Consider the following 21051-nt stretch of genomic DNA (forward strand, 5'->3'; position numbering starts at 1 on the left):
TACAAATGCCAAGATGACCATTGCATATTCAAATTGTCGAGAGGATCATCATATTCAAACTGCCGAGAAGGCCATCATATTCAAACTGCCTAGAAGGCCATCATATTTAAATGCCAAGAGGGACATCATATTCAAACCGCCGAGGGGGCCATTTATATTCAAGCTGCCGAGAGGGCCATCATATTCAAGTCGCCGAGAGGGCCATTGCATATTCAAAATGCTGAGAGGACCATAGCATATTCAAAATGCCGAAAGGGCCATTGCATATTAAATTGACGAGAGGGCCATTCATATTCAAATTGCCGAGAGGGCCATCATATTCAAACTGCCGAGAAGGCCATTCATATGCAAAATGCCAAGAGGGCCATTGCATATTCAAAGTGTCAAGAGGGCCATCATATTCAAATTGCCAAGAAGGCCATTGCATATTCAAACCGCCAAAAGGGCCATTACATATTCAAACCGCCAAGAGGGCCATTACATATTCAAACAGCCCAGAAGGCCATCATATTCAAATCGTCAAGAGGGCCATTGCATATTCAAACTGTCGAGAAGGCCATCATATTCAAATTGCCGAGAGGGCCATTTATATTCAAATTGCCGAGAGGGCCATCATATTCAAACCGCCGAGAGGGCCATTCATATTAAACTGTCGAGAGGGCCATTCATATTCAAATTGCCGAGAGGGCCATTCATATTCAAAATACCAAGAGAGCCATTGCATATTCAACTGTCGAGAGGGCCATTGAATATTCAAATTGTCGAGAGGGCCATCATATACAAATGACGAGAGGGCCATCATATACAACCGCCGAGAAGGCCATCATATACAAATGCCAAGAGGGCCATTCATATTCCAACTGTCGAGAGGGCCATCATACTTAGACCATCAAGAGAACCGTCAACGTATTACATCAGTCATTTTTACTGCTTTGATATCAAAAAAAGAGTACATTGAAGAATTATGTCGCAAATATGAGACACGAGTTTTATTTGTTTTACGTCAAACTGAAAGAAGTCATCGTTAAATATTCAAGGAGAGCAATTAAGGGTGAAAATGGTAAAAGGCACTCTCTCTCCATTTGAATTATATTTTACGCTACTGAGTTTTATCTCAATCTTTGTCGATAACATCCAAGAGGATGAATTCTCAAACCAAACCACAGGTGCGGACGACATCAAAAGGGATGCAACACAACGTGGAACTTTTCTTAGCGTGAACTGGGACATAGTCCGAAGAGGGGTATCAAACTCTTAGGACGCGAGCTGAGGAGCGATTTCCACCACAATCAAACCACACCCCTATCAAAAGGCATATGGGTATTCCTTTTGGTTTATCCATTACAATTTCGCATCCAGAAAACTTTTTACTCTTACCGGAGGCAACTTTCCAATCTGAGTGGCAATGCACCAAGAGCTTTGGAAATTATGTCCGTGTAAGTTCTTAATTATGGGTGTGAAGCGTGCCACATTCATGGCTAATAGGTTGCAAGCCTCTTTTTCATACTCGACTTACTTGTCACTCCTCCAAAACCAAAGGTTATCTTGCATAATAGATTTCCTTTCCAACCAATCGAGTCGAACTACAAACAGCCTGATTCCTAAGGTTTAAGGATATGTAGGCAGGCTCAATGTTGAAAACTCGGCTGTATTCCGACATTCTCTCTCAAATCTTATTCTTGAGCATTCTGATCTCTTCATAATTCGATATTTGGATGACTTGAATTTTTTCGAAATCGTGCGTCAAATCAAGCGTATTGAACTACAAGTGGCCTGAATTCTCATATTGCCTGAGATATGTAGGAAACCCATTTCAGGGGTTCGGCCATGGTTTCTAAAGTCCGTACCAAAATTCCTTTTCTAAGGATGAAGATGTGATCGGTCAAAATTGGATTCGTCAATTTCATTCACCTCGAATTGCTTTCATCAATCCAAGTCAAACGAGGGACAGTTGTTGACACCCAATTTTGAACCTATACAATGTACATTAATCATCGAGCTTCTTAAATTCCAAACGATTTGAAATAGTTGACTTTATAAAATTTTAAGTACTTTTTAAGTCATTTTAAGTAATTCCGTCATTTTTACGATTGTTAAACTAATATATATATTCTAGTTAATTTTGTATGTATTTATGAATATTCGAAAATCATCTCAAAAATATTTTTACATATTAGTTAAATATTTTATTAATTTACTTTAAGTTATAGTTATAATTTCAAGTTAATTAGTTTGTAATTAAATTAATTATTTTATAATAAAGTTAATTATTTTATTTCGTTAAGATTAAGAAGCTTGTTAATTAATTAACATTAATTCATCTTATTTAAATTTTAACCAAATTTGCTAATTAAATTCAATTCGGCTAATTTCTTAACTCCACGTGGATAATTGATCCTATTACCAACCTAACCCATTTTCATTTCCAATTTTCAGCCAACTTTGGCCCAAACTTTGAGCCCAATTCCCTTAAGCCTTTATCAGCCCACCAAAGACAAATCCAATACTAAAAGAAACCCAGCAATTCCAAAATAACCCAACATTACATTCAACAGAAAAAACAACCAGCATCGCAGCAAACTCAACCGCCCGTGCATCCATCATATTCACGCATCTTCTTCCTCAGCGAAAATCATGGAGAACCCAGAAATCCAGCGAAAAATCCCAACTACCCCGCAGAACCCATAACCCTAGCAACTTAATCGATCAAATCGTTGTTCCCTTTCCCCCATTTTCAGAGATCTTCAAATCTCATTCACTGTTGATCTTGAAAAGGAGGAGAGAAATTCAAACATTTTTGTTTGAATTTCTCCAACGGATTTCCCCCCAAAATGGCCCCAACTTCCCCTATAAATATCAAGTGATGGGAGAAGGTCTAAAAAAAGGGGTTTTGTTTTAAAGGTTTGGGAATTGGTTCAAATTTCCCTGTTCCAGTCTAAACCAGTGTAAGAAGTTGTTGCTCTCTTTGGCTCGTATTATTCTCAATTCGCTGCCCCCAAAAAGGTAACACTCCTTTTACGATTTTAGTCTCTTTGTCTTGAATTAACAGTAGTTTAATTTTAGGGTCTGATTACGTGATCTTGCTGTAGACTGATGTGAGGATGGTATAATAAGCGATGGTTTAACTTGTTTATTATTCATGTTGTTGTGTGGTTTTGTTTTACTCAAAATCTTAGTGATTATGTTTGGCTTTGAGTCGGTTTCTTCCTATTTTCTTTTTGTTTCACCATTAATCTCGTCTGCTAAGCTATGAGAGTTGCGGTTCAATCGTGAAGTTCGAAATAATCTTGTATAGATTATTTTGATTTCCATTAATAGATCATTTCTTACTCTTGTTACTTGCAAACTAAGTGTTGTGACTCGTACATTGATAGTTGTATCTCTAAAATCTCTTGTATAAGGGAGTTGGCTGTATATTCTCGGTTATCTCGTATATAAGTCAACAAAATTGATTATTTCAAGTTGTGGGAGTGTTCGTTTCATGTCAACTTGTCTTGTTATAACTTTGAGTCCATTTTAGTAGTTGTTACTTTAAAATGATTTTTAAATTTTTGAATCTTCTTAGTTTTGGTTCGGAATGCGTCTTTGTCCAGCCTAGAACTAATCTTCTTCTTGGTTACTGCATATGCTCTTTTAACTTGATATTCTCCTAAGCTTATGGGCTGCTTAATTTCTTTTTTAATATCCATTTGAATCTCAACTTCTCGTTGTGCATGTTTAGCTTAATCTTCATGCTTGCACATCTTTCGATTTATCGGTTTAGGTTTCTTATACATATATGATCTCCTATATTGTGATGATGGTATTCTCTATATGAAGTAAGCTTATTTAAGCTAAAATGTAGTTGTTCTTGAACATTTTCAGTGTCCAGCCTTAATGGAAATATAAAGTTACTTTTTTTTGCATTCGAATATAGCTAAATGTCACTCTTTTGCTGATTGTCATGTTGTTCGATGGTCAATGTCAATTCAATGTTATCGTAATCGTTCCTTAACACCATGAAGTATTTGGTTAGCTTGATGTTGCACTTGCTCTTTCACTTTGTGGTCTATCTTTTGAATCCCCAAGTTAACCGTATTTTTCAATTTCAATTGTTAAAAATGCCTTCTTAACTTGCTTATTTCTTTGGGTTCTCTGCCTGTACCCATTTGCAAGTTTTAACTTTTATGTTCCTTTTGTGTAGTATTTTATGTTGTCCTAGGTTTTGATTTGGTGAGATTGCTTATAGATAAGAGTGGTTAGCTTTACTGTAAATATTGATTTAGCCTTGCTTGCCTTTTTTTTTACTGTTAAGAGTACTGTATTTAAGTTATTATTTGTGTAAAATGTCTAATAATCCTGACATGTTGCTATGATGTTAATATAAATAGAATGCTTTAGTTTTCACATGCTTCCAGCATCTATGTTTGTCCTTAAATTAATGAAGCATGATTTGTTATTTATGGTTGTTTAAATTTAATAAGCTAATTCATTTTGTTACAGTTTATTAGTTGTTTCTTGTGATATGCCTCTCATCATTATTGGTTCATGATTTTGAGTTGTTTAAATTACCGTTCTAATTCTTATCGTCTTATTTTCCTTACATGAACCTTTCCGAGTCTGTGGTGGACTCTTTCTCTTTTGCATCCTCGAGATGAGCCATACATGTTCAATTTTTCTCCATCGAGTCAGCCTAAAATGTCTTCGAAATGAGGGAAGCTGATCTAGAAACAAATTATAATTCTCAAGTCCCAAAATCCCAAAAGGGGGCTGTATACAACTTATATACATCGATATACAGCTCAAAAACGCAAAAATACAGGGCAAAAGCAAACACAGGTGTTCGGAAGCAAGAGATACATGAAAAGAGCTGATATACACTAATATATATATCCGGTGTATACAAAAACGGGATTGGGTTAAAACCCAAAAATTTGCAGCGAAATTGGCCCAAGAAGGGGCCCAATTTCATTATCTCTTTTACTCGCCTAGTTGTTTAATTATGTTTGACTAATTTCGTTTAACTCTATAACTCTAGAACTATTAATTAACTTACTTAGATCCCCAAAAGATGAGTTATTTTCTTTATGTTGGTTTACCTTTAAAACATCTTTTGTGTTCATTTATTTTATGTCTAGTATACCGGTCAAATTTTTATATCTTTATTAAGTATATTTGTTCTTAAAAAGATATGCTATTTAATTAATAACTTTTTTTTTACTCATTAAAAAAAATGTTTTAAGTTAATCAAGTAAACTAAAAAAAAACATGTTTTTCTTTACTCTATCACTTTCTCAAAAGTTAGTCAAAACTTTGGTTCCTTTTCATTTTTAATTAATTTAAGATAGTCCTCATGCTTTAATTTATCAAATTGGTTCAAATTATTATTTTTAAAACAATTCAAATAGGTTTAAATAGTGTAAATTTGTTAAAATTATTTACCTATAATTTAATTGAAATGTTTCAATTAAAGTTCCCTTAGCTTGAAAAATAGAAAAAATGCGCATTTATTTAATTGTTTTCTCAAAATTAATCAAATAATGTAAGTTATTATTTTTCTGTTAAATCATTATTTTTCTAAAAAATAGTCAAATATATTTTAGTCAAGTCGCAGGTCAACCGCATGTTAGCGGGCACTTCGAATGCCTAAATCCTTCTCGAGGTGTAAACTGAACCCCGAATCCTCTTTGGTATATTTCAAATGATTTTTTCTGTTTAAATCTTTGAAAATTATAAGTTTTCTTAATTTCTTTTAAAAATTAAGTGGCGACTCTTTTCTAAGTATATTTCTTAAATTGTTTTATACTTAGATCATTTCAAAAAGTGATTTTTCTAATGATAGTAAAATTACGGCATAACACACACCATTTTTCCTGCGTATATTTTAACAATAGTCATTCACTATTCATGTGGGGGATTGTTGAGTTTTAAAGGTGTGAATAGGAAAATAAGAGTTGTAACTCTCCTGGAGTATTGACACCTCTTGATACAAGTTAAAGGTTAGTCTAATCGTTAAGGTGTTACAAAAATTCTTTGAGGTTGTGAGTTCTAGACCTACTAGGCTTATTACAATACTTTTTACTACCGTCATTTACACCCCTTAATGGCAATTCTGAGTCCGCTACTAAAACTAGGGGTGTTCATGGTTTTGGAATAAAATCGAAAAATCAAACCAAATCGGTTCAATAAACAATATTATTTGGATTTGACTTGATTTGATTTTAGATTTTTAAAAACTAATAGTATTTTGATTGGTTATGATTTTGTGTGTAAAAAAACATAAGAAATAACCGAATCGAACTGATCCGATAAATTATATACATATATTTTATTATTATACAAACATAATATATTATTTTTATAAATAATTTGATAGATCTTATATATGTTTTCATTAAAATTTATTTATAATTTAATTATGAAAGTAAAAATGTCCAAGGTGAGAACATGTATCTTATACATTTTATGTATATGAGTGTCTATGACAATTCTGTGTGGGATTAAAAATGTCATTGTCTCTTCCTTCTAAGTAAAAATAATGAATTTTGAAATTTTATTCATAGTAAATTCAATGATCGAAAGTTATGTAATATCAGTCATTCTAACTATTTTTCGTTTTGAATGGATTGTTATCACTTTTTTCACGTTTTGAATGAATTCTCTCTTTTATTTTTGTGTATGATTAATAACCGAATAACCGAACCAAAACCAAGAACAACCAAACAAATAAATATATATTATATTTGATTTGATAATTTTAAAACCAATTAAATTAATTTAATTTTAATTTTAGTTTTGACTAATAACATATCCAAACTAACCCTTTTAACACCCCTGACTGCTGGAGTGGTCCTCAAATTGAATACTTGTGCATTTTCCTAAATTATTTGCTTTTAATTTGCAGTGCATTAATAACTGTATATGCTGCCACATGGCACATTCCAACCCACTGCATTTTGTTATTGCCAATTACACCTATATAATATGAATGTAAATTTGACAGTTTATTATATAGAATTTAATAATACTTTTATAAGAAAAATATTATATATATAAGAAAAATATTATATATATATATATATATATCCAAAGTTCTTAGTAAAATAACTCCACAATAGAACAAGACAAGAAGCTTCAGTTTAACTAAAAATTTTGAAATCAAAATTTTAAATTTTAAAATTTTGAATATTTGGTTTTGTTCCTAACATGCAATTTATTTATAAAAATTATAGTTCTGTGAGTGAAATTTAAAAATACAAAGAATTTAAAATTTATTTTTTGAAAAATTGATCAAATTTTGTGATTAAATAAACATTTAAAGTATTTCAAAAATTTATAATCAAAACACTAATGAAGTCGGTGAAGGCTATTGGATTCTGAGTCTTGGAAAAAGTATACAATTATTTCTTATATCAATCATTTCCTAGTTTGGTTTTTCTTCTTCGGTTTTTTGGGTAATGCTAAATAGCCAGAAAATTTGGCTAGAATTAGGCTAGAAATTTTAAAAATCTATAATATTTTTTTATTTTAAAGTTAAAAGGGTGAAAATGTTAAAAAAAAAGTAAAATAGCATAGTGTGAAATATGTTATTTTACCATTCTGGCCAAAAAGATTCTTCAGTCTTTTTATTTGTTCCTACTTTTTTTGTTTTGTTTTGTATTTTCTTATTTTCAGCACCTTGATGTGGACATTAATTTGTATAGAAAAAATAGTCGTTAAATCTTTGAAATCACAATCAAATTAATAACGGCGTAAATGACACATTTATTGTTAGGCTCCCATTCACGATTGTGTTCAATCATAAGGGAGAAATAAACCAAGAAAATGATGATTTGATATAGAGATTGATAAAATCAATAGAGATAACGACAAAATCACTGGCTATATTGATGAATCGGCTGTGAGTATGTGACATTGAAGTAATATCAATGGTCAAATCAAAGAAGAATCAACTGTCAAAATTGAAGAATAATCACCGGCAAAATTAACGAAACCGTAAAGAGAGGTAGAATCTCACGTTTTGTTTTTTTTTTTTTCATTTTTCAATCCGTGTTATGTGTTGCTTGAGTCTTTTATAGTATATCTAATTTTGAGTAATTTATTTTATGTAAATAAAAATTTGGCTAAATTAATGTCTTCGGTAGTCGGTATATTTTAATTATGTCTGTAATGATTCTGAAGGTCATTTTTGTAAAAAATTTCAAAAAAAATCATTTTACCTCTCTCAATAATTGTCACGAATCATGCTTGATCAGTTTATGAAGTTGGTTTTTTGAATAAAAAAAGTTGTGATTTTTGAAAGTTTTGAGTTTTGAAACATTTAAGTTGTTAAGAGTGGTTTTTGACATCAACCGGAGTTACGATCTCGGAATGAAATTCCGCCAATTCCATCAGCTTCACAATGCAAAATTTGGTATGTGGGTCTTGGTGTTTTCAGTTTCGAAATTTTTTTGTGGAATCAAGTCCTTGAGTTTGAAATTTAAGTGTAATTAGGTCAAAAGTTGGCTTTGGTCAACATCCGAAGTTCGGACGCTCAGATTGGATTTTCGATGTTTCCATTGGATTCGGTGAATGATTTTAAGCCTAGGTGAGATCTTGATTAAATTTTCAACAGTTTCGAAAGAAATTGATATTTTGGGTAAAAGTTAGTTTATTGCGAGTTAAATGGGTTTTGGGTCAAGGAAACCTGGATCTGTATTTTGATGATTCCATTGAGTCTAAAACGTCAAATTTAGTAAGATAGCATATCTGATTTGTATGCAAGAACTTTCATACAAATAACGAGTGTCTATTTGGTGAATTTATGCATCTTGGTGTGTGTTGCTGGTTTAATGTTCTGGTGCCCTTTTCTTCGCGTTTGCGGAGATGGTGACCATGATAGCAAAGGATAGTATGGGGACCTCCGTGTTCGTGTAGGCTTAACCATGATCGCAAAGAGTTAGGGTGTTGGCCTCTGCATTCACGGGCCTTAGGCCACGATCGCAGAGGGTTGGGGGTTTTGACATTCGTGTTTGCGGAAGAGGGTCCGTTTTCGCAAAGGGTTGCTGAGGTTTGACCTCCGCCTTAGTAGTCCTCAGTCTATGACTCAGTCTATGATCACGAAGAGCAAAATGACTGACAATTCTACTTTTCTAAATACGTTCTTTCTTATTTTTTTCATTTTTTGAGCTTTTAGAAGTCTAGTATGGCAATTCCAAAGAGGTTTTTCGAGTTCAATCATTTGGGTAAGTGTTCTTAGCGTTAAATATTCATTATCCATTAGTTTTTCATGATTTTTAAACATCAAATTATTATTTTTGAACTTCAAAGTTTGTGGGTTTATCAAGAACTCAAGTCTTTAATGTCACGCCCCGAGCCTACACCCTGGACGTGGCCGGCGCTCGAAAACCATCGTTGGTCCCCAAGCGAACCCTTGTCTGGCTAACTACTTAGCGGAAGACTTACTCAAAATGAAAGAGGAACTTCAATTTCATAATTAAACTTGAAAGCCTAAATCAAACTCAACTCAAATAAACATATTGAATACTTATGAAGTTATAAACTCAATGGTCTCAAGATCTCAAACATCTCAACAAGAAGGGGAAATAACAATAGAGTATTCCTCAACATCTAACTATCTATGAAGTCTCTAATACTAAGATAGATATCGGGACAGAACCCACGATAGCTTAAAAAAACAGAAAATAAGTGTGAAGCCCTCCGGAAAGCAAGGAGACTCACCAAAGCTAGCTAGAATGCAAGTGGTATCAATGAAGCGCCTGTTGATAACCAAAGCAGTAACAGCAAATTTACATGTTTAAAGCTTCAAAAATCAAAGATATAAACTTAAGAATGTATATAAAAAATACAAAAAAAATATTATTTACTCTTATTTGGGAGATTCTCTAACCGACAACTATCATTATGAGCTACGTGATGATACAATGTGTCGCCCACGCTATCAGAACTATTGTATACCTTGCCGGGGTATAAAACACCTAAACTAAGTGGATCCACTCAGCAATAGGCATTCATCTAAAAAGTATGATCTTGTACCATGTTGGCAAGACATGGTTTATAAGGATTTTGAGTTGTCTGAACTCATCCCCATATCGGTGCTCAATACTACTCAACTCAAGCTTAAATGTATAAAACACTCTTTCAATAGTTTGAGATAATTGCTCAAACTATCCTCTTAAAAGAGGTAACTGCTCTGAAATATCTCTAAACTCATTGCTCATTTTGAAAACAAGATTTCTCTTTGCTCAATGTAAAAATACTTTCTCTGTGTTGAGATAATTAATCAAAAATGCCTCTTTAAGAGGTAACTTCTATGTACTCAATCTTTCTGAAAACTCTTTTATTTTTCTCAAATAATACTCTCATTATTCATGTAAAAATGAAACATTTGGGAAATACTTAGTTCCCTTATGCTCTTGCTCAAATCTTGGTTAAAACTCTTTCTCAAACTTCTCTTTACTTTCTCATAAACTCAGTTTAAAACAAAAATGTTAGCTATAAAAGATTCTCAAAATTTATAACTAAAAATAGGGTGCATGTTGAAATAAAGAAATGAACGAATCAACTCAAGGATCTCAATAACAATATAGAAAATGCAATACACAGAACTCAAGAACTCGGAACTCAGAACTCAATGATACTACTCATCTCAAGGATACTCAATTCATAGGGTTCATGCTGAAATATAAACATGAACGAATCAACTCAAGAATCTTAATGCATAACATATAGCAATTCAATAATTATGAATAGAATTTCAAAAGGAATCAGAAACTCAAGAACTCAAAATCAACTCATCTCAAGAATACTCAAATCTAGGGATAGAATCATAGATTACTCTTTTACTGATTTGAAAGTATATGTAGGGCGTGAGGACGAACTAGCCCAACACTATGATGGCATTACATACCTGGAAAGAATAATGTTCTTTGCGAAAATCGATGGGATCTTGACGAACGCTCAAAACCTAGCTCTTTCTCCTCTTGAACTCTTCTCTTATTTTTCTAAGTGTTTAGGAACGACAAAGAATGGTTTAGCATCTAAATTAGACCCTTAATTGGGTGACGAAAAACGTGCTAAGCCTAGTGGGAAAAGAAAATGACCAAATACCCTTTCTAAAATGGATGAAATGTCTTAAATAGAGAGGCTTCACTCAAACAGGCATAATTTTTTACTCTAGGCTTGAAATTTAGCAAACTTGGCGGCGTTGGCAAGAGGACTCAGAGACCTTCAATTTGATACTTCATGGGCCACCTAATTATATATGAGCTAAAATATATGGTTGATTGAGTTTGGCCCAAAACTACAAACTGATGGTGACTCGTACAAACTTCTCTTTAGTTCTTTCAAAATCCGAGGTGTTACAATATCCCCTTTGGCAACATTTGTCCTCGAATCATGGTTGGACTGAGAATGGCAAGGAAAGGAGTTACTCTCACTATCTTTCTCACTTTTGAACTTGCCTGTTAACATAGCCAGAACTAAATCATACTAAGAGTTTGAAATTGTCTCTAGCACATAAGTCAAGAACGATATAAGTTTGAACATAGTCACGCTCTATTTGAAGCTATTTGACATAAAGCAAGGATGTATGGTCACGAAGTAAGAATAGGAATATTATGCCTTGAGTGATATGACTGATAGCTTTGAAGCTTAGAAACATTTCTCGACTATGCTCTTCTTTCTTATCATCACACCTCATTGGTTGCAACTCATAGCTCCCACAAGAGTATATGACTACTCTTACCAAGGTCTGAGTCTAACCATATGCTCTTACTATATTCAAGCCTAACTCAAAATCACAAAGTAATTAACATAAAGTGATTATTCTAATCTAAATCACAAGATTCAGGTTCTATACCTCTATAGGGAATCTCATCCCAAGAATATTACTCCTTACCACCACATTTAACCAACCTCGAGTCTTAATCAAGAACCATCTAATGCATCATGCATTCATCCACATGCTACCAACACCACATTCAAGCCTAGTACTATTACCAATTTATGAACTCCTACTAACCAATCCTTATAAGAATTCCTCATTCTCTTGCCACTTCTACGAACTGAAATTTCATGCATTACTACCAGGAACTGACTTATTACTCATCGTAAACCCTTATCTCCTTCTTCCTCCACGTGTATAACCTTAGAGGAATAAACACGCCACCACTATCACAATAAGAAATAGCAATCCTCTTCTCTATCATCACACAATTACTATCAACAACACCACTCTCAAAACTAAAAAGGATAACTGAAAAGGCTTTAGGATGAAAGATCATAAGCATAATTCATTCGAGAGTTCTGATATAAGAATATGCATGACATAAAATTATTTCTCTAGCCATTAAGATCAAATCATGAATTTTTGAGACTAAACATACTATGAGACATGAGTGCTTATATGAATAAGTTCATATGATGAGGCTGATATCCATAACTTTGTGGACTAAGATTGAGATCAATGGGCTAAAGTCTTTGTTCCTCGTTATGAAAACTGAGCATAAATCTGAATCTCTCTGAAGTGTATTAGCATAGGTCATAGACACAATTCTGATATTAGAAACATCAACAATATGTTGTAATAACTAAACTTTGAGGAATATGGTAAAGTATGAATGGATTGATATAACACTTTAACTCTTTCTGAACACATAACTATCTAATTCTTAACACTTGACTTGGTTTCTCATCTTATCATCTCTCCCTTAGGTTTGGAGCTGACACTTTAAATCTATGGATCTATTTCATCATCTCTACACTAGTCTACATTCGCTTTACTCTAATACTCGGAAAAATCTTATCTCATGGCTACTGAACTCTCCATATGCAGGTACTAAGAATCCTTCTAAGACCTCTTTCTAAGATGCTTCTCTTAACCTCTTCCCATTGGTTCATAAGGTCGCTACATCTAACTCTTAAGGAAAAAAAATAATGCTAACATCATCCTATTCCATATTGACAGCTAAAATATACTATCAAGGCACACATTAAAGATCATAAAATTAATCGGGACCTCATTTGGCTACATACGATGTAGGGTTCACCTCTTAGTGCTCTTGCTAATCTAATGACTTAGTCATACTTCATTTTTCCCATCTAAGGGTAAAAACATCACACTTGAACCATTCACATGCATTGTAAATAATACCTTAAATTCTCTCCTACTCTTCTCAAACCTACTAGATCAGATCTTAAAGCTAACATCATCACCCTCATGTTGTCATCCATATGATAACGACACTTATCTCAAATTCAATTAGTGTCTAGTACTATACACAATTATCAATACAATTTCTCACATACTATACTAACTTATGAAGACTAGGTAAAATTAAGAAACACTCGCCCACTAAGATCTCATGACAAGTACTCAATCTTTATCTCTCAGTCTACCTATTTATAGATTATTGTCACATTCCATTCCACAACTTAAGTATTATTTACCCATTTACTATACATTATTGAATAATTATTTCTATAACCCTCTAAATATCATGGGACTCTCCCTTAAAAATCATTAGCCTAGCTTATATCTACCACCTCATGACTACTCTACTCTTTTATTCACACATGTACTTGACCTTCACTAACACAATGTCATTGACATAAACTCCCTTCTGGTTAAAGTATACACTCACTCATCTTGACTAGTAACTATTCATCTACCTTCTACCATTTACTCTATACCAAATTATTATTCCTTAGTCTACTCATAAAGGAAAACTCCTCATCAATAACTTAATTGGTACATGCTTGCAACAACATACTTTGCAACATCACTATCTCCCTTTCTTAGATTACTATGCATCTACATGATTTCTTCTAACTCTGGGCACTTTTACTACTACGGCTTATAATATTGTAATTAATACAATCTTTTCAGGTGAAAATACTACCCAAGCTTTAAAACACATTTCCTCGTAAGGGTTTCAACTGAAACAAGATTTAAAAAAGAAAGTCTGGGAGTTCATCTCACTTTTAGTTTGAACGCACGATTCATATGAATAAGAATGCATTCTTTCGGATCTGACACTTAAGCTCATTCACATGCTTCTCTCAAGCCCATCTACAGTCTCATGACTTTCTAGAGACTTTTCCTGAGAGCAACTCATCTATAAGAATCTGGGCTTTGCTTTTCAACCACATTGAGTATGAGGGGTAGTCAAATGGATCTGAGAAACACATGAGTATGAATAAGTTCCTTATGAGACAGTTCTAGTGCATGATTTAAAGTATGAAATAAGGGAAACTTTCTTAAATGTTTGTAGTCCCTCATGTATAGAAGTAGGGCCCTCAGAACCATAAATAAGATCCTACTAACACGAATTCATGTGACATCCCGCCTTGGAGAGAGCTAAATTTAGAAAGAACTAATTTAGAAATAGCCAAATCTGAAATTTTACAAGTTATGTTGAAGTTGTGAGTTTTAGGTCAACTTCAAACGACCATAACTTTCAGTAAAGGATGAGTTAGGTAGCACATAAGATATCAAATGAAATGTCTGGGAATCCTCTTTCAAACGCCACTGAGTTTACTAAATTTTGAGCTCGTATGGGGGAGATATGCCTGTTTGAAGTTAGCATGTCCAGTTAAGGAAAGTTTTCCAAAAATATGAGGGGTATTTTAGTCTTTTCTTTACCCAATCAAATTAAAATATTTTTTATTAATACTTTGGGGTCAAATCTAATTTGGGTCAATTTTACAAATCCTAATTATGCTTAGGATTTTAAAAGAGAATTCAAGAAGAGGAAAAGAGGAAAAAATGGAAGAACGATCAAGGTTCGTGTGAATCGAGGATTTGTTTCGCCAAATAGAGGTATGTAAGTTTTCATAGTGTTGGGTTCATTCACCCACACGCCAATCATGATTGACATATTCGAATCTATCCATAAAGATTGATGAATTTAAGTTCTTGATGAGTATTCTTGAATTGTTGTTCTTAGTTCTTGATGAGTATTCTTAAATTGTTGTTCTTAGTTCTTGAATTTAGTTGGGAATTTAGTGTTGTTTTGAGTTCTTGAGGCGAGGGTTTGCGAATGAGTTGAGTTAATTAATAGTTTTCCATGTGGGTTTCGCTGGAACTGTTCTGAGTAATGAAAATTCGTGAATTCTTACCTTAGAATTGCAGTGGGTATGAGTTGAATCGAGAGTGGGAGGAGAGGAAAAGATCGAGCAAATAATTTCACCCAGGCCCGCGTTGCGGAGGTAGTTAGAATTTCAATCCCTAGATATTCACCCCCATCTCTGCGTCGTGGAGAGTATACGGAGTCCCCTACCTCAAAAAAAATTTTGCAACCAAAAATTAAATTCCATCTCCGCGTTGCACCACTGTTTTTTAACATGGTGGAGTGGGCAACGCAGAGAAGACAGGAAAACACAAGCTCAAACTTCAGCATTTCCATTACAAGATCCAGTAAAGAGGTCTTTGCTCGTTATTATGACCAACTATCTTAACCTTACTAAATCATTAAGAGGTCCTAAATTCCAAAGCATAACCCTTGAATTCGTAATTTCAATTCAAGGTAGAGTTAAGAGTAAAGTCTTGAGAGTTCTTTCGAGTCATTTTGAGAAGTTTTTTACAATCTTTTAAAACTTGCTTTAAGACTTGAGTACTTGAGTTTGAGGATGAGGATAGTAGAGTTCATTTTTTTCAAAATGATATATGGGAACTAAGTATTCCCAATAGTAAATATTTTTACATTTAGATGAGAGGAAATGTCGATTTCCAAAAGAGTTCATGAGCAGTTTTGAGTACTATCTCTTTTTAGAGAAATTTTTTCAATAATAATCTCAAAGTTGAGGATGAGGAAATGTTTTCTTTAAAACATATGAGCTAAGTTATATTTTGGGAATAGTATAGCGTACCAATATGAGGGAGACTTAAAACAACTAACAGCCCCTATAAACCATGTAGCCAACGTGGGTAGAAAAGGGTCATACTTTTTAGATGATTCTTTATTGCTTTTTAAGCATATCTTAGTGGATCCACTTAGTTGAGGAGTTCTATACCCCAGCAAGGTATAGGACAGTTCTAGCAGCGTAGGCGAGACGATGTATCATCACATAGCTCATAGTGATGATTGTCGGTTTTAGAATCTCTTAAACAGAGTTTATTTTGTATTTTACATACAAACTGAGTTATATTGTATTTTCCAATACATTGATTTGTTATATATTGTTTTAAAAGCTTTTCTATATATCGCATTATTGTTATTGCTTTTATATTGATATGAGTTGAGGTTAAGTTGATTTGAGAAGAGGTAAGTTGTTTCTTCAGTTCCAGTTCAAGCTTAGGTTATGTTCAGTATTCCCATTGCATGCTCGTACATTCCTTGTATTGATACACCATTTGGCCTGCATCTTTCATGACAACCCGCAGTTCGTTAATCAAGTTGAGTTCCAGAGTTGTTTGGTGAGCCTCATTTCTTTTGGAGGATCTCTTATTTATCTTCAGTTATTTCTGTATGTTAGGATGATCAGGGGTCTTGTCCCGACATTCCACATAGTATTAGAGGTTTCATAGATAGATAGACAGTAGTTCATGAGTCTTTTCATTTTCAATTGTTCATGTTCTAGACTTGAGATGCCTATTCTGGCTAATTGAATATTTTATTACATTCTGAGTGTATTATTTGATTTTATCTTTTGAGATTATTCTATATTGAGTAAGTCTTCCGCTAAGAGTTGAGCCAGGCCAAGGGTTCTCTTGGGGCTAGCATAGTTCTCGAGTGTCGGCCACGCCCAGGGGTGTAGGCTCGGGACGTGATAAACTTCGTATCAGAGCATAGAGTTTAAGAGTCCTAGGGTGTCTATGAAGTCGTATCTGTAGAGTCCTAGTTATCGGTGTGAAGCGTGCCACATCTATAATTAGGAGGCTGCGACATTTAGGAAATATCGCACTGTTTTCATACTTTTTTCGTGCGATAAAGTTCATCTCTATAAAAGTTTCTTTCTAATTCGTGTTTGCGCGTATATTTCGGATTATACCTTCACGAAGAACTGTTCAAGATCGTCCTGCTAAAAGGAATGTCGATCCTCAGAATCAAGGGGTCCCCAATGAACCGAAAGTGCAACCCCAAGGAAAGGTCTCTAATTTTGAGTTCTAGGATGCTATCTGGATGTTGATTCAAGTGGTGACCAATCAAGTTGGGCAACAGAGAGGGGTTCGACAGGATGTGGCTGATACATCCAGGATCCATGAGTTTCTAAGGATGAATCCTCCAAACATCACTGGTTCAAGTGTCACTGAGGATCCATAAAACTTCATGGAGAGTTCCAGAAGGTGTTTGAGATTATGCATGTTGTTGATGTTGAGCGAGTGGAACTAGATGCGTACCAACTGAAAGGTGTTGCAAGAGTATGGTTCGATCAATGGAAAAAGAGTAGAGCTGAGGGAGCACCGATTGTGAGTTAGGCTGTGTTTGAAGGTGCTTTCATGGGGAGTTTTTTCCCCGTGAACTGAGAGAGGAAAAGGTAAGGGAAATTCTCACTCTTAAGCAGGAATCCATGAGTGTGCATGAGTACAGCCTCAAGTTCACCCAACTTTCCCGCTATGCTCCGGAAATGGTTGCTGCTATGAGGAGCATGATGAGTTTGTTTGTTTCTGGGATGTCTCGTCGTCAACCAAAGAGGGTAAGATAGCCATGTTGATAGGAGACATGGACATAACAAGACTTATGATCCATGTGCATCAGGTTGAGGAAGATAAGCTCATAGATAGAGAAGAGTTCTGAAACAAGAAAGCTAAGACAACTGGGAACGAGTCCAGACAGCAGAATAGTAATGTGAACCGATCGTCTTTCCACTAAAATAAAAATGGATTTGCTCCATCGTCTGCTAATGCACCTGTGATACGCTTAAATTACACCTCCCTAAAGAAGTATAAGCGATCGTTATCAAGTAAAGAACCTAACTTAGAGGTTGGGATCGATCCCACGATGAATATGGTTTAGACTTAACTTTAACCCATGATTATATTCGTTTAGTCAATGTACTTCCGAAACAAGTAAGTAAAAGGGGAGGGGGGGAATTTGTGAAATAAATTCTGGAAAATTATGTTAATAATCAGTGAGCAGATTCAAACTTTAGTTGTTATCAAGATAAAAGAGAAACTAGGGAGTACGTGTTCCCCATAAGCGCATAATGCGGTAATCCTAGTAATAGTAATCATTTCTTAGTATATTACATGCAAAGTGATAAGTTAGGTATCTCTAATTCCTTGGTCTGGCAACTAGAGAATTTCACCCCTCACCTTGGTCCGGCTACGTGTGTATAATTTACTAACCCTTACTTTTGCCTCATATTAGACAGCACATCAATGTATGGCTTAGTTTTCACCCTCGCACCAATTGACATTAGACTATTAGATAGTATCAGACTAAATCTATGTTGATAATTCTTTTCATATTAACTACCTCATTGGTCCGGCAAGTAGCAACAAGGTGAGTTCTAACACGTGCACTCGTTAAAAAGACTTCTAAACGAAAGAATTATCAATGCATGCAATAACACTATTCAAGAATTACTTAGTTACTATTCACACGTTGTTAATCGCTCATGGTTCCCACAACCCTAGTTGTGGATTTAGTTACCCATAGTAGCAAGAACACAATTCATATTTTTAGATGAAGAAATCATGAACTTATGTAATGAGAAGAATAAACCCAGAATCTCAACTTGAACTCAAAGTCAAAATCTTCAAAAATGAACTTAGGAAATCAAGAATTGCTAAAATTGCAAGTTAATCTCCAAAGCCAAAAACTAGAATAAAAGTAATAAGGTCTAACCCCCAAAAACAAGGTTTACATGCCCTATATATAGAAAAACAAATCCCAACTAAAAAGAAAACGAAATAAGGAAATAAAGTTTCTGGACGCGATTGTAATTGACGAGACTGACCTACGGACCGTGGACTAACCTATGGTCCATAGGTCCCTTCCGTGGTTTGGGACTTAGGAAATTTTCAACTTCACAAATCTGCTATCTCTCAACCATAGTCGACGGATCAGCAAGACAGACCGTGACTTGATTCACTATCCGTAGATCCTCCTCTGTAGTTTCATACTTAGACTTTTGAAATCAGGTACTAGAACCACCTTCTCTGAAGCATTTGACGGAACTGTAGGATGGCTCGTAGGTCGATCTACGGTCCGTCACTTGTAACCGTGGTTCCACACTTAGTCAAGAATTCCCTGATTTTCCTCTAGGCCTTGCCCATCAATCTACGCCCTTCACCTACGGACCGTGACTGGACCTACGGTTCGTAAGTCACGTCTGTAGGTGGCTTTTTCTATAACATTTCTTCAGTTGTTTCCTAACTCCTACGTCCGAACTTATTTCCTGTAAACACGATAAAAACATATTAATACCAATACAAAATGGCTCTAGACACACACAACTCTTAAGTGAAATGTATTAAAAATACCATAAACTCACGGTATATCAACCTGCACCAAGGAACAGAGGTGAGTTCAAGAATCAGAATTCGCAGAATTTCAGAGCTAGACCTACACAGTCTCAGGGTAGTATGGCACAAAGAGGTAGTGGGATCCCTGCATGTGTTAAGTGTGGTAGGAACCACTCAGAAGTGTATCGTGATGGCTTCACTGGCTGCTTCAAGTGTGGTCAGAATGGTCATTTCATGAGAGAGTGCCCAAAGAACTGGCAGGGTAGTGGTAATGGGGAAATAGAGCCCAATCTTCTTCAGTTACTCCGCCAGAAAAATGTGCACCTAGAGGAGCTACTTCAGGGACAAACGGAGGAGCAAACCGTCTGTATGCTATCACCAGTCGCCAAGAGCAAGAAAATTTGCCAAATGTTGTCACTGGTATAATCAAAGTCTGTACTTTTGATGTATTTGGTTTGTTGGATCCAGGTGCGAGTCTATCTTTTGTGACTTTTTATGTTGCTATGAGATTCGATATTATTCCTATGAGACTTCTTGAGCCTTTCAGTGTTTCCACACCTATTGGTGAGTCTATTTTAGATGAGAGAGTTTATTGTGATTCTTTCATTTCTATCAATCACAAGGACACCATAACTGATTTAGTCGAGTTAGACATGGTAGCTTTTGATGTTATTCTAGGTATGGACTGGCTTCATGCCTGTTATGCCTCAGTTGATTGTAGAACTCGAGTAGCTAAGTTTTAGTTTCCTAATGAATCAGTTATATAGTGGATGAGTAGTTCAACAGTACCTAAGGGTCATTTTATTTTGTACCTTAAGGCGAGAAAGATAGTTTCCAAGGGACGTATCTATCACTTAGTCCGATTTAATGACTCTAGTGTTGAGACACCACCTATTTAGCCAGTTCCAATTGTGCATGAGTTTCCAGAGGTCTTTCCAGATGATCTTCCTAGAGTCTCTCTTAAGAGAGAAATAGAATTCGGTATAGATATTATTCCCGATACTCGTCCCATCTCTATTCCGCCATATAGAATGGCACCAGCTGAATTAAATGAGTTAAAAGAGTAGTTAAAGGACCTTCTTGAGAAAGGCTTCATTCGACCAAGTGTCTCACCTTGGGGTGCTCCGATCTTATTTGTGAGGAAGAAAGATGGTTTTCTTAGAATGTGTATAGATTACCGTTAGTTGAATAAGGTTACTATCAAGAATAAGTATCCTCTTCCAAGAATTGATAGACCTTGTTTTTCTAAGATAGACCTTAGATCAGGCTATCATTAGTTAAGAGTAAGAGAAAGTGACATCCCTAAGACAGCATTCAGAACCCGATGTGGTCATTATGAGTTTCTGTTCATGTCATTTGGTTTGACTAATGCTCCTACACCATTCATGGATCTTATGAACAGAGTGTTTAAGCCATATATGGATATCTTTCTTATCGTGTTTATAGATGACATTCTAATTTATTCGAGGAAGAAGGAAGATCATGTGTCACACCCCAAATCCGGATGTGATGACACGTGTCCATTTCACACCGGACACGTCAGCCTAACCCAACCACAACGATAGAGAAGTAGAAATACGAGAATAAAAGATAATAAATAAGCGGAAGACTTTAATTAAGACTCAACACTACCCAGAATTTGGTTGTCACATGTACAAACC

General features: G+C 34.9%; 1 protein-coding gene across 1 annotated transcript in view; it reads left to right on the forward strand.

The window, feature by feature from the left end:
• LOC125810249 (methyl jasmonate esterase 1-like) overlaps positions 1-21051 on the forward strand; it is a 364593-nt gene that overhangs the window by 33848 nt on the left and 309694 nt on the right. The gene's annotated exons all lie outside the window — the stretch shown is intronic.

This window comes from Solanum verrucosum, unplaced genomic scaffold, assembly GCF_900185275.1.
Source record: "Solanum verrucosum unplaced genomic scaffold, falcon-dt-bn FXZP01000038.1, whole genome shotgun sequence".
NCBI lineage: Eukaryota > Viridiplantae > Streptophyta > Magnoliopsida > Solanales > Solanaceae > Solanum > Solanum verrucosum.